Consider the following 24,368-nt stretch of genomic DNA (forward strand, 5'->3'; position numbering starts at 1 on the left):
AGGCAGAACCAATATAGGTCTCCTATTAGGAATTATCCCTTCTTTCATCTCCTTTGTATTATGCTTTGCTTGTTTTGTTTTAGTTTGTTTGCATCTATGATTTGCTGTCTTCATTAATGTTTTGCTTGCCTCTGTATGTCTATATCTATCTATCTCTTTCATTGAAAATGAGCTTGTAGGCAGAGAATACAACCTTAGTGGTTGCTATTCTTTAGGAAAACCGTATTAGAGTAGCTGTTAAAAAGCCAGATCCCAAAGAGAAATTGTTCTGTATTCAAATAGTGGTTCTGCCACTTGCCAGCTATATTACCTGGGCAACTTACCTAACCTCTCTAAAGAGGAGTTTCCTTATCTGTGATAATACATGTGAAGTTCTTAATATGTTACCTGAAAGATACTATATGAAATTAATATTAGCTTTTATTTTTGGTAACCACTACCAATGAACACACTGTAAATGCCTTTTTAATATTTATTTGACTTGATGGAAAGCTTTGCTGTTGTTTTCAAATAAAACAAAGCCTGCAAAAACAAGAACCTCATTGCCATTTGACTAGAAATATTATTAAAAAATTAACTTCACAGCTCAGGAACCCAGACTTACTATCAAAAGATTACACATCATTTTTACTGCTAAGCCACTGACCTCCAGATGCTTGATTATTACTAGATTCTCTTTTCCAGTTAAGTTATTTCACACTGTGATGAAGCAGTGGGCAGGAGTGTAATGCATAATTTCAAGGAATTTAAGATGAGAGAAGGGAACACCATGTACACATCATAGACCGGTAGTCAGACAGATATTTACATGCTTGTCCCTGTGCGCATGGTCATCTACTAATCTTGTAGATCTTCCACCCCATGTTATATAGTAAACATAATCAGTTTGCATGGAATTCACAGGGATAACTACATTCATCAGCAGTTAAGGTGAGGTGGAACAGGGAAGCATTTTGTTTGCTTGTTTTCTTTGGGAAAGTTTGAATTAAACACAGCAATCTCAAACAAATGTAAATGGCTCAGGTCACCCATTGGGGGTGGGGGTAGATGGGTCAGATCACAAAAAGTTTGTCTATGCCCATTTCCTTTTCTTGTTCACACTTTCTACATTAAAGACTTTCTGTTGCTGGGTACTTATCTGTTTGGGACAGAAAACTAGATGCAACTGAGGGGTTTTACAAAGAAATTTGTAACTGGCAAATGCAAAGAGTAAACACTCAAAGCAGGCAACCCACCAAAAATTCCAGATGTAGGAGCTATAAACCAGATAAGGAAACTGAGATACGCTAGATCCCAAAATATTAAGTATAAATAAGGTATAATCTCAGCTCCAGGGTAAATGATATTCCAAGGAAGGACTTGAAGTTCTTGTTCAAAAATAGCAATTGAGTGAATTAATAAAATACATGGAATCTAGGTTACATATTGGTTGAAACCATCTCTCTCTTTTATTAAAATTACTTTACTTTTTAATGTGTTTTTAATTTTTAATGTGAGATTATTGAGAATCTATTATAGATTGGGCAAATTGCAAATCTATTTTTGAGATTAAATTGCACTTAGTTATTGTTCCTCATTTGAGTTATACCCCATGATTGTTGAGAAGATTAAATGGGATGATTTATCCAAAGCATATTGCATGGTACCTGACACACAGGAAATCCTCAGAAAATATTTGTTAGTTCATCTAGGATTTACACATGTAATTGCTACATGTGTGCACTTCATTTAAGGTGTAGAGATTTTTTTTTTAAAGAAGTGAAAGAAATGGCTTCTTTAAGCCCAACATATTAAATGAGTAAGAGCTATTTAGTTTCTTATGACCATCTGGTTACTAAATATGTGGTTACCCCACATATTTCTAGTCTGCATTTCATACTAGAGTAATTATGTAGCCTGGAAATCTGCCATGTAAATTAAACCACTTACCTTCCAAATAGCCAGCATCCTCAGATCATTCTGCAAGAGTGGTATGTTGAACAGTGCACATGATTCCAATTTTAGTAATTATAGAGCTTTTAATACAAAGATAATTGAAAATACTGCCTAATATTACTGTAATCAGGATTTCAAGTAAAAGTAGAATATAGAGTGAGAAAAGAGAATCTACTTAAAAGAGAGAAAACTAAAATCCTTTATAACCTTGGTACCTAAAATTAGCTTCTTGTCTGTACTTGGTGCTGTTTCTGTATCTTCTAGGAAGTCTTAACACTGATTGTCTGCCTTATCCCACTGAGCAGACTTCTGGATCTGAAATTTATTTTTTTTAAGTAGTCTTTTCCATAGAGAAACGGAAAACACAACATAGTCTAGTAAAATAATGGGCAGTTTGCAGTGATGCCAGAGACCCACAGCTCTTTATCAAACCTGTATTATCTCCTTGGAAGTCACTTTAGGTGCAGAATCTTCCATATTCTGCACATAGGGAAAGAGCCATCTTACTTAGAATCTTCATCAAAAATGCATATAAAGAAGGCCAGGATGGATCTAGCAGGGTACTTACAACTCTTTGGAAAACACCTATAAAATTCATTCCTGTCAATATTTTATATAATGAAATTTTGAAATATCACAAGAGTTTCAAATATTTCCCACAAAATTTAAAACCATATATTATTACATTATGTAAAAGTGGGACTTAAATACCTGAGAATAATTTTCCAGGTCATGCAAATATCTACAGTCTTACCTGATTGAAAAGCTGTCCCAAACCTATAATAAGGACACAGATTTGAGACTCAGACAGACCAGGATTCCAATCTGACCCATTTAACTCCAAGACTTGGGCAAATTACTCAATCTGAAAGTTATTGTTCTTCATTTGTCAAATGGACTGTTCTAATTATATCCCATGATTTTAGTTTAAATGATGTGATTTATGTAAGGCACATTGCAAAGTACCTGGTACATAATAGATGCAAACCAAATATTTGGTTATTAGAAGTAAATTCTTTGGGGCACCTGGGTGGCTTAGTCAGTTAATTGCCCAGCTCTTGGTTTCGGCTGCTTGGTTGTTAGATTGAGCCCTGTGTGGGGCTCCATACTCATCCTGGAGTCTGCTTGAGATTCTCTCTCTCTCTCTCCCCACCCCCCACCCTGCTCATGCTCTCCTTCTTTCTCTCTCAAAATAAATAAATAAAATCTTTAAAAAAGGGAAGTTAAAATTTTCACTTATCTGTCAGTACTCCAAAAATCTAATGGAAGCAGCAAAATAAAACACAAAGTGCTTATGACTCACTATTCCATAAAGTAAATATTAAAAGTTGCAATATCCAATTCTTTTATTTTTTCCATTCTTTTCATTTTTAACCTGTTAATGGTTATATGTACATTTATATATGTATTATTTTCTTTTATATTATTAATATATATTTAATAGTATTTATACATTAACTAGCAACCTAGGTTAAATATATATGTAAATAAACTTGGGTACCTCTGGCAATTTCAATAATCAAACTTGAGATTTTCACCTTTCAACCATCAGCACCTACTGCCGATAATGCATTCTAATGGTTTTGTTTCCGGAAAATAGTATTTGTTTTACCACTACTAACTTATGACCTCATCTTTGACAGCTGCTACCTCAAAATTATGTTTATACTCCTTATGGGTCAGAACTCCAGCTAATTCGTTTGAATTAATTTTTCAAATTGCTTCTTTTCTAGGCTTCCCAAAGATACTGATAATTCTTAAGTATCTTCAGCTCTTAGCCAAAAATTCTAATATGGAATTCATGGAACATATTCATTAATATTCTAGGTATTAAGTTCTCTTCCCAATCAAAATGATGAAATCAGTAGTTTTTTTTTCCCATTTATTAATCTGTTTGCCCTGGAAAGCTATTAACTTTGTTGTAGTGAAAACTTAAAGCATAAGCTAATATTTATTGAGCTACTATAAGCTCACCATTGAGTAAGTTTACGTTTTATTTCATTTCAGTTCAAATTAACTACTACTTCCCCACTTTTCAGATAATTATACTCAGAGAGATGGCAATGTTGGCCCAATATCACACATGTATGCTATTGTACAGCTGGCAGTTTAAAACCAGATGTTCTGAACTTAGTCTCTACTTTTTTTTTTCATAGTCTCTACTTTTAAATACTATCCCCCAAAAGCAGGAACTCTATATGGATTCCAGTGACAGCTGTCTAAGAATATCTTCTTTGACCGCATGTTCTTACATTGTTTCTTCAATATTATTGTACCAACTGAATTTCTCCCACCTGTTCACCCTGGCCTCCCCACAGTCAATTTAAGATCCTTCACCACCTCAAATTTGCATAGTTTCTCCTCCTTGGGGTAGAAACAGTATGTTTCAGTAACAACAAGCAGTATCTTTTATGAAAAATGGTATAAAGAACTGCTGATATTTGTTGTGGAGAAAAGTAAAATAACTCAGAGACATAGGAGAGCTCACCTTTGATATTTTAAAAGGACTATTATGTAGAAAACAGACAGCAGAACTAGAACTTATGGGAAGAAAATAAAAGGATAAAGATTTTAGTTTAGCACAAGGAATAACTTTTTAAAAAGAAATATATTATTTTTATCTAAATCAGAAATGAACAGTCTTGGGAAGCAATGAGCTCCCTGCAGATCAACTCATATTCTGGAAGCAACAAGGCAAAGATGTTACAGAAGATGATCCAGTGACAGATGGGACTAGAAAATATGCCAAATATAAGCCTGTAGCTATATAGTTGTGTCAGCTCCCTCCTGATTATCAAGGTTCTGTGGAAGAGCAGAGAAGATCATAGGACACCCAAAATCCCATACAAGAGAGGACAACACAGAATGAAAACCATAAAGAACAGAACAGAGATTATGAAGTCAGACTCTGTTGACCTTACAATTACACTTGATGAAAGACTTTCCCTTTTCGGGCTCCTTCATCATCAGAATCTGGGAATAGTTTGTCATATCTTGCTACCTGTGAGCAATTTTCCATAGAGGCATCATAACTGAGTCTGTGATAGGCACAGCCTTTTTTTAGTTGCCTTACAAAAGTTTCCCTTTGTGAGTTTTCCTCAGCATGGCTGATTTCCTTAAAGAACCTGACTTTCCAGTAAGGTATCTAAAATTCCTGATTATAGTCTAAATTTTACAATCTAAAATTGCTAATACCATTCAGTATTTTCAACCGTTTTTTTTTTTTTTTAATAGTTTCTTACTGGACTGCTGGCCCACACATGCATTGACCTAATAATTTAATGTTAGTGGAAAGAATGATCATATAAAAGCCTTAATTTCTATGAAGCATAAGTTAATAGATAGTAAGAAGTGTAAAGAGAGGCACCAGGTGGTTCATAGGACCTTCAGGTAAAACAAATGAGATTTTATTAGGACAGATACAATTTATGTGTGTATGTGTCAAGGGATAACAGGAGAGTTGATTTGAGTGGCTTATTAAACAGGCATGTTTAGCTCAGCAATATTTCTCATCACTTGGCTTTTTAATCTGCCAAGAAACGGGTACCATTTGTACTTACGAACTGTGTGTAATTATAATGATTCAGATTTCAGCTTATAATGCATCCTCCATCCCCGGCTGCTCTCCTGGTCTTTTATTTTTTGTTCCTCTAAGTGGAGAGAGACCAAAGAGAATTCTACCCTGATCCTGGCTTAAGAGTAGAACATATATATCTATACAAATATTTAGTATATTCATTTATAAAAATTTTTACCTGCATTTTTCTTTAGGCTTTATGTTTTTGGTGACAAGAGAGTAAGTTGTGCATGCCATCCCAAGATAAGTAGATGAAGATAGGGGTTCCTGGGTGTATTAGTTGGTTGAGTGTTGGACTTTTGATTTCAGATCAGGTCATGATCTCAGAGTTGGGAGGCGGAACCCTGCATCTGGCTGTATGCTAGACGCAGAGCCTGCTTAAGATACTCTCTCCCCTTCTCGTCCTTCCCCTCCCCGCTCGTCCCCATGCTCACTTTCTTCTCTCTCTCTTAAAAAAATATTGGACGAAGATAGTTCACTTCTTTTAAATTATTTTTATACTGATAGGAGAAGCATAATTGAAACAGGTCTGTATGTAGCCTTGACCAGCTGGGACTGTCTAAGGAAATGGAAAAGAGATTATATGTGTCTGATCATGCTGCACATTCCTGTTAGGTTTCTCCCTCTACTCTCAGCCCCAGCAATTTAGACTACAGTAGCATCTCTGTTACTTATTTCTAGGTACCCTATAATTGGTGGTTAGTATTGGAGGGAGTCCTAAAACCCAATGCATTCAGTCCTTTAGTCTTTATAGCTGAGTTAACAGATGTCAAGCAGACTATCAATACTGTAACTAGGGCTCCTGACCCAGCCCAGTGATCCAGTTATTAGAACTCTTTATCTTGTCTTGATCAGTAATCGAGTCACTTTTGTATTGTCCTGTCTTATCCCTCTCTTTCTTAGAGCTGCTCTAATCTCTGCTAATATAGTAAAGATTTTATGAGTCAGTGGTGTTTTTGCCTTCTAGGGTCATTTAAACGGAAAAGAAACTCTATGTAAGACATCTTAATTCAAAGGAATGAATCCCTGATAGTGGATTTTCAGAAACCATGATAGACCAAGTAGAGAAATTTTGGGGCATGGGGATTTTGTGTTGGGGGAAGGGTAGAATGCTTGCCCCAAATCCTGATACACCTTTTCAAATAAATGTAGCCTTTCGTATGTTACACAACTTGCTTCTCTTTGCTCCTTTATTCGTCACCCACCTGGAGAGGTGGAATGACTGAGAGGTGAATTTGGACAGAATGAATTGGGCATGGTTGGATTAGTTCCATTCCTTTTGTCTTGGGAGACAGCTGCCTGTAGGGAGCAAGGTTTTACCTGAAGAATGGATATACATGTCCTGGTCCAGCATTATGTGTAAATGGAAGACATCTGGCTTTCTTGCCAAACTTTGTCCTCCGGAGTATTTCTTTTCTGTAATCAAAATTGATGTTTTCAGTTTCACCTGCTACTCCAATTTCATAGGTAAAGAGTTGATACTACATTATGGTTTCTAATTAGTTTTTTCTTTGTTACTCACAAATATAATACTTATTGAAATATATTGCCTGTTCATTTTTATGTGAATTTCTTCATTATGATATTTTTCCAATTTTTCTCTTTAAACTGTCTTTTAAAAGTACTTTGAGAGAGAGTTTGATGATGATAGGAATGTATTCTAACTGGACAAGGGACATGGAGTAGTTCTATTTGGTTTTAGCATGCACTTGTAGGAATATGTTTTCTCATAGTAAAATACTGAACACAACTGTGTGGTGAGAGGAAGGACAAATGAACACTTTAAGGAAGAGATTGCTACTTAATAATGAGTGAGTCAGATGGACAGAATTGTCCCAATTGTTGGTGTGAGGTGGCTAGAATACTGTAGATTGACATGAAGGTGTTAATCCAATTGTGCTGTAGAGAAGTTTTAAACATTGATCCTGTATACTCATTCTCACCCTTCCACTGGTGGAAGCCCCTTTTGAAAAATCTTATGGAAATCCCATATATAAGGAGCAGTCATGCTTTTGGAGTATGAGGTAATGGATTCTTCCCCTAACGTCCTCATTTCTCCCATTTGCCTCTCTGATGCAGCCAGTAATGCAACATAGAACTTTAGGAGTGCAGAGAACTCAGAAATAGCCCACTGTAGTAGAAGGATGTGTTTGCTTATAAATTAGCTCCTGAATAATCAGTTATGTAATTACTTAGCCCTTAAACATTGATTTTTGTGGACCTGCTGTTCTTGGGCCTGACATATTACTTTAGATTCGACCCTTTTTGGAGTACCAAATTCTAAGTGTAATACTATTGGTGACTTCCATTTCATTATTAATGAATTGAGAATTGTCAGTATAAAAACTTTAGTCATATATACTATGAAAGTTCTTAGGAAGAAAGATCTGATCTTTATACAAATATTACTGTCATTTTATGAAATTTTCAAAGTTTAGGATGGTAACTTTCTGGCTAAGACTTATATAGCTACCACCAAGTCCAGTTCACACATCTTTTTCTTTTTAGTTGCCATTATTCTACCCCACTCCCCAAAGCCTAAAGGAAAAAGCTTAAAGTAGCTATAACTTTATTGAAATATGAAGCTTTTGGACTTCTCATCTTTCTTTAAAGACATCTCAGTGGGCTCATTGCTAGTCTCAGAATTGTTGACATTTCATAATGAAAACGTCTAAGTATAAAGATTCCAGCTATTGGAGACTTATATTTTAAAGGAAATTCTACATTTTAGGCACTGCAGCTATATTTGGCCAAGAGAAAAAAATTGTTTAACTGAAAGCATTTAGTGACTATGTTGTGATAAGAGCCAAACTGTCTCCAATTGACACTGTGCGTAGAAAAAGAACTTTGCTGCAAAACACTTGATGCTGTGTTTGCAAAATGGATGGTTGGTAGATGTTTTTGTTTTCTTTCTGTTATAACAAATGCATAAGTCTCTGTGGCTCTGTGGGGTGGGGTTCATGCCAGAACGGAATTCCAGAGCTGTACTCTTTTGAAAGGATAGCAGATTCTTTCTGGAGAATATTACAATGTATTTTTTTTTAAGAGAGAGAGAGAACACAAGTAGGAGGTGGGCAAAGGGAAAGGGAGAGAAAGAATCCCCAGCAAGTTCTATGCTGAGCATGGATGGGGTCCGGATTCCACGACTCTGAGATCATGACCCCAGCCGAAATCAAGAGTCACTCAACTGACTGAACCACCCAGGCGTAGCTCCTAGTCTCTGCATTTTGGATGCCCTAAATCACAAGTATGTTTACAAGGATGTTTCCCCAGAAATGTCCCAATTTTAGTAAAGCTCGCCATGGAAACTCCTTCGGGGGTCTTTATTCCTGATATCTACTCTGCTTCTTTCCCAAGGGTAATCCCCTTTCTCATTTCTGTTTGAAGAAAGCATCATTCTGTAGAGCCATTTAGCCAACTCTGAGCTCAGATTTTATCTTGGTCACATATAAAAATGTGGTCAAGGAAAATTATTTCATTTCTGAAATCTCTCTGCTTTGTCATATGGAATGTGAAGATAGTATACACTCTATAGGGCTAGAATAATTGAAATAATGCATGTAAAGTATCTAACATATGGATTAATATATAGAAGTACCTGGCACATTTCCTTCACTTTTATTTTTTTTTTCTTCTTCTCAATCAGCTTAGTTCCCTGTAGTATCTGAGGTAGCTAGCAATTAGGAAAAGCCAAGAGTTTCCAACTCGGCTATTTAATGCTTTCAAGAACTCAATAATTATTTCAGGGGCACCTGGGTGGCTCAGTTGGTCGAGCATCCAATTCTTGGTTTTGGCTCAGGTCATGATCTTGTGATCCTGAGACTGAGCCCCACACTAGGCTCTGCACTCAGCCTGGAGTCTGCTTCAGATTCTCTCTCCCTCTCCCTCCTGCTCTCTCTTTCTCAAATAAATAAATAAAATCTTAAAGAAAAAGAAATAGATAATTATTTCATATAATTACAAGTACTTATACACCATGTATATGTACTTGTACACACATGTACAAAAATTATGATTAGATTAGTCCTTTACATCTTTGCAATCACCAATGGAAGTACTTTTATTGATATAAGTGCTACCCTGAACTTCTTAAATAGAAAGCCAATCTTTGGTTCTATCAATAAACCCTAGGACTGTGATAAATGACAGATTCTGAGTAACGATGTCCATCTTCACTGGCCCTTTGAAATGGAGCAGGGTCTCATTTCTTAAGGCATGAGACTGTGACTCCAGAGTTCAGAGTTGTAGAGAAGATACTTGGACCACGTTTTACCTTAAAATTAAGATCTCTTCAGAAAGGAACCTTTGATTGTAAATATGGAGAATATGAATGGGTCCATAAGCCCCGGGAAATGGATACAAGTAGAAGAAAATTCCATTTATAAAATACTGAAGGAATAGTATTGATTGTACTAAACAGGTCTACTTTGGATTTATGACAGAAGACCCTTTTTAAAATGTCATTTACTGGTTCCATAAACCTTTTCATGTCTGGACCAAGTAACAAGTGCCATGAATTACCATTCACTGTTTATGTAGCACATACAAATAAAAATCATTTTGGTGAAAAAAAATAGGGAGGAGTGGGCTCAAAAGTCTCCTCAAGCTTTCTTTTTGGATAAAAACATTCAAGATTCTTCTAATAGCATGAATTCTAGATCCATCTTTTTGAAATAGCACACCTATAGAACTTAAAAGAGCATGGGTACAGGTGGCCGTTTCATACTGATCAACCCATAAAAAGCAAACAAACAAAAAAGCCAAAAAACAGTTAAAGAAACTATCTCCCAGATGAGTTCCTAGATCTTTATCACTTCTTTTAAATTGGTAATTCTCAAATTTCTGCATAAATAAAAAGCATACAGAACTTCTTAAATGCACATTCCCAGGTCCCATCCTTAGAGAGTCTGATTCTGTAGCTCTGGAGTGTAGCTTAGGATTGCATTTATACAGTGCATTTTAGGGGATCCTAATGTAAATAGCCCTTGGACTTTACTGTAAGACTTTGCCCTACACCCTGCCTTATAAATAAGTTATACAACTGCTTCTTGGGGGCTGCTAAGCAGTAGAGTCTAGTGAGATAGTTGCAATTTCTCATGCCGAAGAAAGAAACCCAATTAAGAAATGTAAATTCTTCTTCATGCTGAGAGAATACGAGGCAATAAAAATATGAATTTCTTTATGTTGCATGGAAGCTTCTGGGAGCCCATAAAGGCTGAGCAATCCTTGCCGAGCAGCTGGACCGTCATCATCTTCTCTGGCTTTTATGGGAGAAGATGAGACACTATCGGCACTTTTCTGAAAACAATCTCTTCATAAGAGTTTCTGTACAGGCTGAGAGGCTCTTTCTTTAATGCTTGAAATCCATAATTAACTATTTAGAATGAGGGGGGTGTTAAAGTATGTAATGAGTGCCACCCTTTCTTAGGATGATTATCTGATTTCTAATCGCACCTTCCTCCCTGTGATATATTTGTGCAGAGGAGCTGGTGGTTGGCAGTGAAGGAAAGGCAATTCAGTACCATTGGAGGAAACTAGTTAGTGCTCTAACAGAGAAAGACCAGTTCTTGTTTTTTTTTTTTTTTATAAATTTATTTTTTATTGGTGTTCAATTTGCCAACATATAGAATAACACCCAGTGCTCATCCCGTCAAATGCCCCCCTCAGTGCCCGTCACCCAATCACCCCCACCCCCCGCTCACCTCCCTTCCACTACCCCTAGTTCGTTTCCCAGAGTTAGGAGTCTTTATGTTCTGTCTCCCTCTCTGTTATTTCCCACTCATTTTTTCTCCTTTCCCCTTTGTTCCCTTTCACTATTTTTTATATTCCCCAAATGAATGAGACCATATAATGTTTGTCCTTCTCCGATTGACTTATTTCACTCAGCATAATACCCTCCAGTTCCATCCACGTCGAAGCAAATGGTGGATATTTGAGAAAGACCAGTTCTAACTAGTACTCTTTCTCCAACACAGTTGTGTGACCCTGACATGGGCCATGGCACAGGGCTGAAGCCAATGAGCTGCTGCTGAAAATGGCAGAAAGGGAAAAGAAAGATGAAAAAGTAAGTGGGGCTTTGGTATGAGAGATTCTATTGCCTTGATGTGCCCATGGCAGCAGAGTTGAGGGAGAGGAACAGTTTTTATTATTTGGAGGATTCCTTTCATTTGGCTTTCTGAGAGGATTCTATATGATCCTGGTTGAATCCTACCTACCACTTCAAATACTGCCTTCTTTTCCATTTTGCTGTTACATGGAGTGAACTTGTTCAGATAATCTTTTCAAGTGGATTCCTTGTTATGTTTTCTTCCTTCTGCCCCACCGTTTGTAAATTCAATCTCTAACTCAAAGATTCTAAATCCACATCAGTTGTACCCCGTATCAGTAAATATATGTTGTTCAGGATAGGTCCCTAAGCAGCATCCTCTATATCCCTTCTCTCTGTTTTTCATTATGTTCCTGATTCTTGATTTAAACGATGTTATTTTGGGAAAACTCATGTGCACTAGGATTAACAGCAATTCCCTTTGTAAACCAAGCTTGTTAAAAAATGCATTTCCAGGAGCTCAGTATAACCTGCACCAGCAAGTCTGAGCTTTTGCTTCCTGCGTGGAGAGAATTCTAGGCTCCTCTATTCACGGATTGCTTTATTAGCTACAGAAGAAACAGCCAAAAGTAGAGATTCCCAGAACAATTGTAAATTAATTATTGAATTTAGAATACAATTTTCAAATGATTTTCAATCAATGAACAGACTTAGTAAGTACAAAGACAACTCAATTCTGGTGTGTATCTTAGCCATTTAAAGATATTCATAGGTTTAAAATTTAATGTTTTCTTTTCATTTACAGTGAATTTATTGTTGGCAGAAAATTCATGAGAGTCCAGCCTTGGAGAATTAAGTCTTCTGTACCTTACATAATGGATCTAGCAGAAATGGTTAGCTATTTGGGATTCACTGGTGCTGCTCTGCCAGTCTATATTAGACATGATTTGGGAGCGCCACTAGAAGCATGTATGTATTATACTTTACAAAGCACATCAAACCGTCTTGTGTCAAGACCTGATTTGAAGAAGGAGAGCTAAGAATTTGGCTAAAAATCCTAACAACAATGTAAAGATTGGATACCTCGGCATTTGACCTCAACCATAATATCTCACCTCTTTTGTCCTCTAGTGTGAGGCTCATCTAGCTTAGTGACTCTGTGTACCACTACATATCTCTGATTCTTATAAGCAAACATAGGCACATTCTCACTGCTATGCTCTTTCCTGGAGGAGAAATCTTACAATGTGAAAGTAGGAAAATCCCACTCTATTCTGAGGTCCAGAGGGGTGTTGTTGCTTGCCTAAGGTCACATCCCTCATTTGTGAAAGTGTAGAGACTTAAATTCAAATTTTGGAAGAGGAAAGAAGGTAAAGTTTGGCCAGATGTTGTAATGTGTGGCATACACCTGACTTGTTGGACTCACATTAGATACTTGAAGGTTCTGTTGACTGGAAAGGAAGGAGGAAATATTTATGGAGCACATGGGTTCTGAATTACAAAAACTTGGGCTCAAATTCTCCCCCATCACTTAGTAGCTGACTGATTTGTGGGAAACCACTTAACTCAAAGCTTCATTATCATCTTATAAAATGAGAATAATAATATTAAACTTTATAAGGATTTTCAATGTCATTTATAAGAGGTTGTCTAATGTAGACTTATTAAGTGCTCATCTGTAAACCTATTCTCTCCTGACCATGCATACCAGTGATCTTTTCTATCGGCAACATCACTATGTTTGTCATTGTATATTTCCCTGTCCACTCTAATGATAGTCACAAGACAATTTCTGTTATAAGACATCAAAATTCCCACCTGGGGGATTACTTTAGCCAATACAGTTAGAAAGAGAAAGAAAAATGCCATTATATATTTGCAAAGTACGATTTAAAATGAGATAATTGAAAGTCAGCTTGTTTATCTTTAGGGGGCAATTGGTGATTCTTTTTTCTTCCTAAGTAATGGATTGTTATATATTTAATTGCTATTTTGAGAAAGGTATTCCTCCAAATGGGCATTAGGGAAAGAGGACAGATTTTAATTAAACCATTTAGCACATACTGAATAACCCCACCAGGAGGCATGATAAAGGTATGCTTAATTGGTTTAGAAGGATGGTAGCAATGTGAGAACTTCAAACACAAAGTTAAGTGCAGAGATAATTCTACATCTATCTCCTAATCAACAGCAAGGGAAATTATTGAAGATTTAAAAAGCAAGGCAAAAAAATTAAAAAAAAAAAAGTAGGCTGACTTTTATCTAATTTGTCCCCAAAGTTTCTCTAGGATACACAGGTATGTTCCATTTTGTGGATAAGTCTACATGAGGAGGACGCTGCTTTATTTATTCCTAAGGCTGTCAGAATATTTCCCCCACCCCCAATACTTGGTATAGTGTGTCTGTTAGTGTTTTTCAATCTTTGATTCCTTTCATTCTTTCCTCTATCCAATCTCCTAATTAAGGCTTTTCTAAATGTCAGTGCCGGCAGGTGGGCACATAAAAAGAGGATGGAGAGTCTGGGTTGTATATCTCTCATGCACCTATTCATTGTCTTCAGGCAATATAATAGGTCAGAAGATCGAGTGGACTGGTCAGAGAATGTGGCAGTATTAGGACCAATTGCAGGACAGACAAATAGACAGAAAGAAATGCTATCTGAAGTCAACAAAATCCTAAGATTTGACAACCCGAAGGCCAGAGGAAATCAAGAAAAAGAGCAATAGGATTGAGGAGGCAGGCAAAAACCAATTCGGCTTCCTTTGACTAGTATATAGAACATGTCCATTATATGCCAAGATTTGTGAGAGATCATAATACCTTTGGGTAGATGTTGGAAGACAAAGATAAAATATGCCTACACTGGTTCTTCCAAGAGATATTATCAACTACCAGAGGAGACGTGTACATGAACAGATTATATCAAAACATAGTAGAAAGTCCTATGATAGAAGTTTGTATAAGGTGTTGGGGAGGCATATACATGACCCCTATCCTACTGTTACTTTTTTTTTTGCTTTTATAATTATTGTTATTTTGGGAATAACAGAAACTTCAACATCATTCTTTTAGTTTACTTGAGCTTTCTGGCAAGAGCGTTCTAAAGGTGGGCCTTAATATGGAAAAACTTCTGAGGTCTGAATATTGTCATTTTTTTTTTTAGTTCCATTTTCCATATATTTTAGCTTTGATTTATAGCTTCCCACTTTTTATTTTTTCCTTCAGTTTTCCTATCCTTTTAATTTTCAATTCACATATTTATTCCTCAGTTATATTATCTTCTTTTACTAACTCCTATATTCATCATTTCCACACATTTTTGAAAAGAGATTTCTTCTTCTTGCTTATATTTATAATATCTTCCCTCATCTCCTAAAGTTTTCCACTTATTTCAAATTCTCAATCCATTTATTCCAATGTTCAGATGGTTCATTCAGGTTCTTTTTTTCATGGGCCTTGTAATCTTCTTATATCTGGTCCTTTTCCCTGGATGCTCATTTTATCTTGATGGTAGTTATTCTGTCTGGGAATGTGTGCTATGTGCTGCTTAAGGCCTTGCTGACCTCTGTGTATGCCGAGGCGAATTTAGGAAGAGAGAAGGGGCTCAGTCCTTGCACAGAGAGTTCAGGAGTCCAAAGTCTCTCTTCTGACCTTCTACCAGGCAATTCTTGTGGTTGAGATTTATCTTTAATAACTTGGGAAGAAGCAGATGTGAGAGAAGGTCATGTATCTAGTTTGTTATCCACCATCTTGGAGTTTAGAGGCAAGGGGACAGAGAAGAGAAGCTATAATTAAGTGGGGCTGATCTCTTCACATGAGTAGGACTTTTGCATCCCACTGGTATTGCCTAGATAACAATTTAATGGCCTGGCCTGGACCAACAATGTGTGTGAACTTGGAAGCAAATTCTTACCCAGCCAGATTTCCAGATGAGAATGTGCGCTGCCTGACACCTTGGTTGCAGCCTTGTGAGACCCTACACAGAGGACCCAGTAAAGTTGCATTAGGACTCCTGACCCACACAAACTGTGAGATAATAAATATATGTGGTTTTTTAAGTCTCTGAGTTTGTGGTAGTTTGTTACACAGAAGCAGATAACTGATACAGCATTCCTCCCGGAGGGGATGGCAGGTAAGGAAGAAGAGATGTGTAAAAGCATGACTGTCTTGTAAATGTTTAAGTAGCTTGTTAGAGCTAAACCATAGAGGGCAAGGTTAGGGAAAGAGACCAGAATAATTGAGAACCTACTCTATGCTGATCAGTGTGTCAACTGTTTCTCAGGCATCTCTAACTTCTCTAAAACCTGGTGAGTCTGTTACCAATGTTGCCTTTTTACAAATTTGGAATTTGGCTTAGAGTAGAGCTGACTTACTGTCATGCTGCAGCACATGCAAACAGGCTAACGCTGTGCTGGCATGCTGATTTCACTGAGCAGCAGGAGCAGCAGGGTGAGACTCTGCAGGGCTGGCTGCAAACAGCTTCTTCAATTGGCCCTAGTGGGCCATAAAAAACTCCATTAATTTCTGTGTGCCTTTATGTGAGAAAGTCTTAGAAGCACTTAGAGTGGCTAACCAACTTGTCGAAGGTGACCCATCTCCTAAGTGGATGAGAGGTCTTTCCAACCCAGGCATTTGGGTCCAAACTTCTTGCTCTTTATATTGCACCATCTCAAGAAAAAGGTGAATTTCCTAAGAGGAGGTCAGTTCATTCAGGAACTTTTAAGGTATTTTTGATATAATAGTTGAATTCGTACCATAAGCTAGGTTTTGATTTCAGTATTTCATATCCATCATCTGAGTTAATCTTCACAACAAACCTGAGAGATAAGAAGTAAAATATTTCAATTTTAAAGGCAAGGTCATGAATTTAAGAGGTGATTAAATAAGTTACATAAGGTTTCAGAGTTACTAAGTGGCAGGAGAGTATTTAAATTCAGGTCTCTCTAGGGGTGCCTGGGTGGCTCAGTCGTTTAAACATCCAACTCTTGATTTTGGCCCACGTCATGATCTCAGGGTTGTGGATGGGGCCATGTGGCAGGCTCTGCACTCAAAGAGAGTCTGCTTGAGATTCTCTTTCCATCTTCCTCTCCCTCTGCCCCAACCTCTGTGTGTGCTCTCTCTCTCTCTCAAATAATAAATAAATCTTTTAAAAAATAAAGATAAAATAAACTCATGTCTATCTAACCCTAAAGACAGTAAGCTTAACTATAAGATACAATAAACTGGAAATGGCCAGTCTGAATGAAGTATAGAAATCTACACTAGGGCAGCCCCGGTGACCCAGTGTTTTAGCACCGCCTTTGGCCCAGGGCATGATCCTGGAGTCCCGGGATTGAGGCCCACGTCAGGCTCCCTGCATGCAGCCTGCTTCTCCCTCTGTCTGTGTCTCTGCCTCTCTCTCTCTCTCTGTGAGTCTGTCATGAATAAATAAATAAAAAATCTTAAAAAAAAAAAAGAAATCTACTAGTCGTTTCAGCATGATGTATCCAATTGTACACACAGTGTTTGTAAATCAAATTTTGAAAAGAACAGCTCTTTTTCATTAGACAAAATGAAGTGAAATGAGATCATACCCTCACCATCCATTACTTTTTGTATATTTAGAAGTCTTTGCAAAGTGCTGAAGATACCAGGAGGATTAGCTTAAAGATTAAGAACTGCAAAAATAGCTTAGAAGAAAACTACTTATGTGTTCATAAAGGCTGTAGAAGATTATTTGATGGGATGGAGGTGGCAAGGTATAGGCACTGGAGGCAACAAAGGTCATTTTAAATTTAATAATGGGACCGAAAATAATAAACCAAGAGAAAAAGGAAATTCAGACTGATAAAATGTCTTTCTTTGGTATCTTAAATAATCTAATAAACGATGTGATAACAATTCAGGCTCCAGTGACTACTGGTTATGGCTTTTTGACTTTGAGCCAATTACCTTTTTCATATGTACTTCAGTCTACAAATCAATAAAATGGGAATAATCATTACCTAACTCATACAGTTTTTATGAGGATTGAATTTTATATATACATGTATATACCTTAGTACTTCTGAAAGGGACATGTTTTATTCTTGATATCTAAAAGGTGCCTCTGTTTTATTTAATTTTAAGAAACACAATATTGCTTTGTAGGTATGCTAAGTGGATTAGATATTTGATTCTCTAGTGGGTTTCTGGGATTGTGCATCAGGAGAAGAATATTTTTGAAATGTTTAGTTTTTTGGACAATTGTGCGACTCCTCTGCCCTCCCCACCCCACTTATTGCCCCAATGCAATCCATTCAGGGGAGTGATATGCAGGTCACAGTCAGCACTAACTTGAGGACAAATGCACATTCTAATACAACACGTTTATCATTAGTAGGGATTAAATTTTGTGGTAAAGAGAAACAATGAAATAAAGAATCTTTCTTCATCCAAAAAGATTTACCGGCTTTCTTAAATAAATGATGATGCTTTAAATGTGTCCACTGTGGCAAATATTCAGATCCCAATGTGGCTGGCTTTAAGTTTTGAGAAAACAAAAGTACCCATTAGAGGATACTGATTTTATGAGGAAATATAAATTACATCTCGATTAACTAGACTACATTTATTTTCATAGTTCCTTGGTAATACATGAAAACAAATCTTATGCTTATTTTCAAACTGCTAGAGGCTAAGAGAGGTCAGACAGCTTGTTTAGTTAATAAAATGAGATAGTAAAAATTCAAGGAGGAGAAATCAGAATTCTAAACCTAATGAAGAGAAAGTCCTTCTTGTCCATTTTTGTGTGGAGGGTAAATATTTAACCATTTTCTGGGTCCATTGCTTGTTCTGCTTGAACAACAGACAGCAAAAATCAGGAAACTATGACATAAAAATCAAAGAAGGTAGGCATAATTTTGCTTGTGAATACTGTAAATACAGTAGTAAAATGAAAACTGGAATGAAGACGTAAAAAGACCGAAGGAACTGCAGTGATAAAATAAATTATTAATAGAAAATACCTTATGCTCAACTCATTAATAGTATTCAGATCTGTGACCTACTTAGAAAGAAATATGTTTTCTTAACTTTTAGCGTTCAAAATTTGCTGAACAGACTAAGATGGGCAAGTCTAACTAGCAGTAGATGCTTTAGTAAATACTCAAAAGGCACGTGAAGAATACATTCATAATAGATTCTCATTAGGAATCCTTATAGAAGCCTGATTTTCCTACCACTAAGTTTATATGCCTTCACCATCTGTAGTTCTCAAATTCAAGAAGCCATGCTAATGCTAACAAAGTGGCTGGCTTGGCGGATCAATCTGAGAGGGAGCCTGGAGAATTATCTACTTTGGAAAGGTAATTTAAAACTAAATCCACCTCTAAAAGTGAGTGTCCCCTTTGGGTTTACAGGTTTCACAAGAGGGGAGCCCTACATATTGGAAGCATTTCCTTTTGTTTGCCAACAGCAGGGAAGACTTGGGCCAAAACCCAAAAGGATACAACTTAGACAAGAATGAGCATATGGCTCTGAAAGTTTTAATCACTAAAAAAGGAAAATATAGTTGCAGCTAGTGGATAAACAGCTCTGTTATATAAAAACCTGGGATCAGTATAAACTTGGTTATAAGATCATCTGGTTAAAAAAAATCAGTGATTTAAAGGAATAAATCAGTTTTGCATGCGAAAAACAAAACTGTAAAAAAAATTAAAACTACCCAACGAGAAGCGAGACTAACAGGGAAAATTCAAGCAATGGAACAATTTGGTGCATCAATCTCCTATAAAGTAGGTTACCTGAAGTATTTTATCAGTATCTGTGGTGGAATAAAAAGGTAGGAGTTCAGGCACCAAGTCTAAAAATGGTTTGGCACCATCATTGCTGATAATATTAAGAGCAATTAATTCTCTATGTATGTATTCTATGTATGTTTTAAGTTGTAAGGAAACAATTTCTTGCACAATCTTGGGGCATCATATGACTCACATTATATTAGAATTTTCATACTAAAATTGGCAACTTCTAGGTGATGATTTTTCCCACTTTCAACAAAAGATTGCAAATTTCTATTCTTAAATAAAGGTAGTAAAGTGCAAATTGCCCCTACAAGAAGAGAGAAAATGTTTCCAATTTTCATAGTGTTGTCATTCTATGCCTGACTATACCTGTTTTTTGGAGCCTTCAATCTATTATACATGAGTAAAAAGTTAAAGATTCAATAATAGAATATGCACTACTCCTGAATACACTGATCGACTAAACTTTAGAAGTGATGTACATTTGTTTAACAAAAAATAACAAATTTAAAGAGTCGTAAAGCAAATATGTAAAGAACACCTCCTCTGGACTAGCAGGCATTGTTTATTGTGTGAATTTATAAACTTAAACTTCCTTAAATACTTACTATCACGGTATTTCTGGTCATGCCTTAGCTATCAGGCCTCGCGCCCCCACTCCCACCCCCGTGCTTGCTTTCTTCCTCCCTTTCTTCTTCCTTCTTTCCTTTTCAGATATATTTTAAGCTTCTCTAATATGCCAGGCATTAGATGAATGAAACGTGAACTTGGCAGAACTCACAGAAAGTGGCAATTGATATGTAAACACCAAAGTATGATGCAAAAATCTGAAAGTTTGATTGACAAACTAAAATATTACCCACAGACTAAAAAGCAAGATATACATCAGTTATCCACTCTTTTTAAATTGAATACTGTGCTAAATGTTCTAGGTTGAAAGATGCCAAATGAATAAGCCAATCCTACCTACAAAGAGTACATGTGCAGTAGAGGAGAAAAGATGTGAACATAGATGCTTAATAGGTAGCATATGTAAAAATAATTTCTCCAGACTGTTGTATTAGGTTCCTATTAATGCTGTAATAAATGACCATACATGTACTGTCTCAAAACTGTACACATTTATTATCTTAAAATCCCTAGTGCAGAAGTTTGGCATGGGTCTCCCTAAGATCAAGGCACTATGTAGGCTGTCTTCCCTTGTGGAGGCTATAGAGTCCCATCTGCTCCTTTTCTCCTCTAGCTTCTAGACACTACCCATGTTCCTTGACTCCCGGCTTCCTTTTACCCTCTTCAGAGTCATTAACATTGTATCTCTCTCTGCCTTTATTCAGAAGTCATCCTTCCCTCTAGCTTTCTTCTTCTGCCTTTGTCTTTCACTTTTAAGGATCCTTGGAATTATTTTGGATCCATCTGGATAATCCAAAGTAATCTCCCTTAATTCTATCTGTAATCAAAATTGCTCTTTGCTATGTAATCAAATGCATTAACCGTTCCGGGAAAATTAGCATATAGACATCTCCGATATCCCAGTGCTCTCAAAATGGAATAGAAATTCAGTTTAAGTGAGATAGAATACATAAAATTCCTTGAAAAAGATAAAGGATGATGCTGATGTAAGGTGTTGTGTAGCAGGTTGCTATGCTCTGGTTTGGCTATTGCAAGCATAGAAAGTACAGTCAGATTTCCTTTTCTCCTCTACTCCTTCTGGGTCTCTAGTTGCTATGATGGACTTGCCTCTTTACATCAGTTATTTATTCTAATACAGAAAGGTAGTACTTTGGTAGTTTAAAGTCAGGTGTTTTGTTTTTTTTTTTCCCCTCCTGTGTAAGGAATATGGAACTATCAAATATTTTCCTCTGCACTGGGCATACCAATCTTGATACATTGATCTAGACAAATGAAGACATGTCTGATAGGCTAAGAGAAAGGATGCGTGGTTGACATTAATAATCCAGATTTACGGCAGCCCGGGTGGCTGAGTGGTTTAGCGCCGCCTTCAGTCCAGGGTGTGATCTTGGAGTCCTGGGATCGAGTCCCACGCCAGGCTTCCTGCAGGGAGCCTGTTTCTCCCTCTGTCTGTGTCTCTGCCTCTCTCTCTCTGTTTCTCTCTCTCTCTGTCTCTCATGAATACGTAAATAAAATCTTAAAGAAAAGAATCTAGATTTATTTATTTTGAACATTTTATTTATTTATTTATTTTTATTTCTTAGATTTTATTTATTTATTCATGAGAGACACACAGAGAGAGGCAGAGACATAGGCAGAGGGAGAAGCAGGCTCCCTCTGGGGAGCCTGATGCAGGACTCAATCCCAGGACCCTGGGACCATAATCTAAACCAAAGGCAGACACTCAACCACTGAGCCACCGAGGTGTCCCAAGAATCCAGGTTTAAAGGAAAGCAATGCCTGTTCAAGTTTCCTCCCCATTCTACAACTTCCATGGACAAAATCATAATTAGAAATGTTTTTCTACCTGTTGATCCATCTTGAGAAGTAAATCTGAGAAGGCTTGAGAAAAAGAACCTGATTATAACATAGATTATATTTTAACCTTCTCTGATAGGTTCTAAATTATGTAATAGAGCAATACATCATAGGAAGCTCAATCATATGGGAGGGGCCATGCAGAACATTCCTGGAATACTATCACACTTTGTACTCATCCAAAGCAACTGCCCAATGAATGGTAAATGAGGAGAGTCACATTTATTTAGTAAAGATAAGAAGCAAAGGAAATAAAGTAAAACATATTTTTGAGCTTTGGACAGACTAGAGCTAGGCTTTCAGTAGTTAGGGTTGCAACAACTCATAGGATAGATTGAAAAGGGCTGGTGGTACACAGACAATTATTAAACTGCTTCCAGCTCTACACTAGTACAATGGCATGGTTGATGCCCTTGTATATGTGACTTGTGTATGAGTATAAGATTGATAATTCTTTTCATAAATGTATGTCTTTCTCTCCACCGAGACTGGAATGGAATTTTGCATGTAATAAGCACTCCTTTAAACTTTACTCATTAACTGAACATAAGGCTGATTGCTTGAGTTGTTTCAGACCAGGGTAAACTCCCAGGACAGCTGTAATAAAACCTTTCAACCACAACAGAATCCAAATAGAACCAACCTTCAGAGATAGGGGAAGATGATCCCATTTGTCTAGTGGTTGTAAAGTTAGATTAACCTTAGATAAAGTCCAATTTTGTATATCACTCAGGGTGCAAACTTAGTGTAGGAGAAAGAACAATGGCTTTGGTGTCAGAAAATGTGAGTTAAATTTCCAGTTTCACTCATTCTTAGAACTATGACCTTGAACAAGTTTCTTTCTGCCTCTGAACTTTGGTTTCCTGAGTAAATGAGCAGGATATTTGGGTGTCATCAATGAAGAAGAGCACTGCAAAGGGCCATGCACAATCACATTTGAGAAATCCTGGATATGCTTAAACCAGAAAAGGATTTGTGAAATTTGAATTATTCCAATTATATTTGTAAAGTCTATGTGCCAAAGACCATTTATTGTGATCATACTCCTTTTCTGTTTGTGGTGCTGGAGAACTTGGATCACAGGATTCAGGATTTAACAATGTGGTTACCTGACTGCTAACCTAGCATTGGTTCAGTCTCCCCTTAAAGAGGTTATGATGTGATCGTTACCACAGATTGGGGCTGCACTGAGCTTTTACCAAAGTATCAGGGAGGCTAACTACCTGAGCAGATCATTCTAGTAGAAGTGTGCTGTATAGTGCTGGCATATTTGAATAGGTTCCACATTCATGGTGGGCATTTGTACGCAACTCCTAAAATGTATTTGAGATCAATTATGCTTAAATTCAACACATTTAGATAAAAAGATACTCTGAAACTGCTCGGCTGTTTCCCATATATTGTTGAAAATGATCTTGGTAGAATGCAAAGCCTCTTTAACTTGTAAAATATATCATTATACTTTGCTTTGAGTAATGTGCAAGTTAATGTCCCTCCCATCCCAATCATAACAATCCCTCAACCAACTGTAAAAGATCCTTTAATGATTATTTTCCCCGCTTAATGCCTTTTTTCATCTGTGGTTAGACAAGTGGAGCTGGAGTGCCTTGCTTGTGCACTATCATTTGTTTTAGAGATCCTTAGATGCTCAGGGAGTTAAAAATAAAAGGCATTTGCAAAAACTGTTGAAATGTAAATGGATATATTCACATAGCACTAACTGATAAATTAAAAGTGCAATACAATAAAATAAAATTTCAAATTCTAAAGGTCTTATCTCATGAAAAACTTAAGCTCTTCTGGATTTTCACTATATATAAAAATGCGCAGTTAACAAAGAACTCAATGTGCTAATGATTTTAAAATATTCATTTTACGCTTATAGTTTCCAGTTTGTACTTCTTTTGGAGAGTTTCAATATATAAACACTACAACAATCCATTTAAAATTATATTTTTAAGTTTCCTAAGTGATTTGGACACCCAAGATTTTTATTTCAAAGGAATTTCTTAGTATGGTAATTAGGCAATGGTTCAATTCATTCCAAATGTCTAGTAAAGTTCTTCTTAACTATTAATTATATCTTAATAAAAGCTTCCAAGTGAATCAAGATTTCAATGTTTCTAAGGGTTATAATTTTCCAGGTCGTATAAAGAGAAGCTAAGTTAAAGAGGGCAGACTTGCTGAGAAATGGAATTCTGTCCTCATTCTCCTTTTTCCTTAGGTTTATGCTGGAGAAAGGGTAAGAATGACGAGAACACTAGGGCTGGTTTGTATTAGTGGGCACCTGCTGTGTTACTCATGGTCTTTGATGCTTGTCTTTTCTTCCCAGAACCTAACATTACTAGATATCCTGGCATCATGCCACCCTAACCCCAGTTCTGTAATCAAACTTTAAGCTCAGTGATGTTCCCTATTCTCTCAGTGTCTGCAACAGTACATATAAACATTATCAAGCTCTGAGCTGTTTGGCATTTAAGTAAATATGTGTAAAAGCACATCTGTGTATGTATACACACACATACGTATGTGTGCATTTTGTAACTGAAAATTTTGTCTG

The 24,368-nt window shown here is 36.7% G+C and overlaps 1 long non-coding RNA gene across 2 annotated transcripts in view; it reads right to left on the reverse strand.

The window, feature by feature from the left end:
* The window catches only part of LOC102153298, a 36,986-nt gene extending 15,099 nt beyond the window's left edge, over window positions 1-21,887 (reverse strand). Inside the window, exons 1-4 of one of the 2 annotated variants that reach the window (XR_005366841.1) lie at window positions 21,798-21,887; window positions 16,313-16,375; window positions 15,932-16,052; window positions 6,833-6,928 (exon numbers count right to left, since the gene is read on the reverse strand). This is a non-coding gene — a long non-coding RNA (uncharacterized LOC102153298). Of the gene's footprint in view, window positions 1-6,832; window positions 6,929-15,931; window positions 16,376-21,797 lie in introns of both variants that reach the window. The other variant, XR_005366840.1, reaches the window with a different exon arrangement.
* Window positions 21,888-24,368: the final 2,481 nt, after the last annotated feature.

Source organism: Canis lupus, chromosome 11 (assembly GCF_011100685.1).
Source record: "Canis lupus familiaris isolate Mischka breed German Shepherd chromosome 11, alternate assembly UU_Cfam_GSD_1.0, whole genome shotgun sequence".
Classification (NCBI taxonomy): domain Eukaryota; kingdom Metazoa; phylum Chordata; class Mammalia; order Carnivora; family Canidae; genus Canis; species Canis lupus.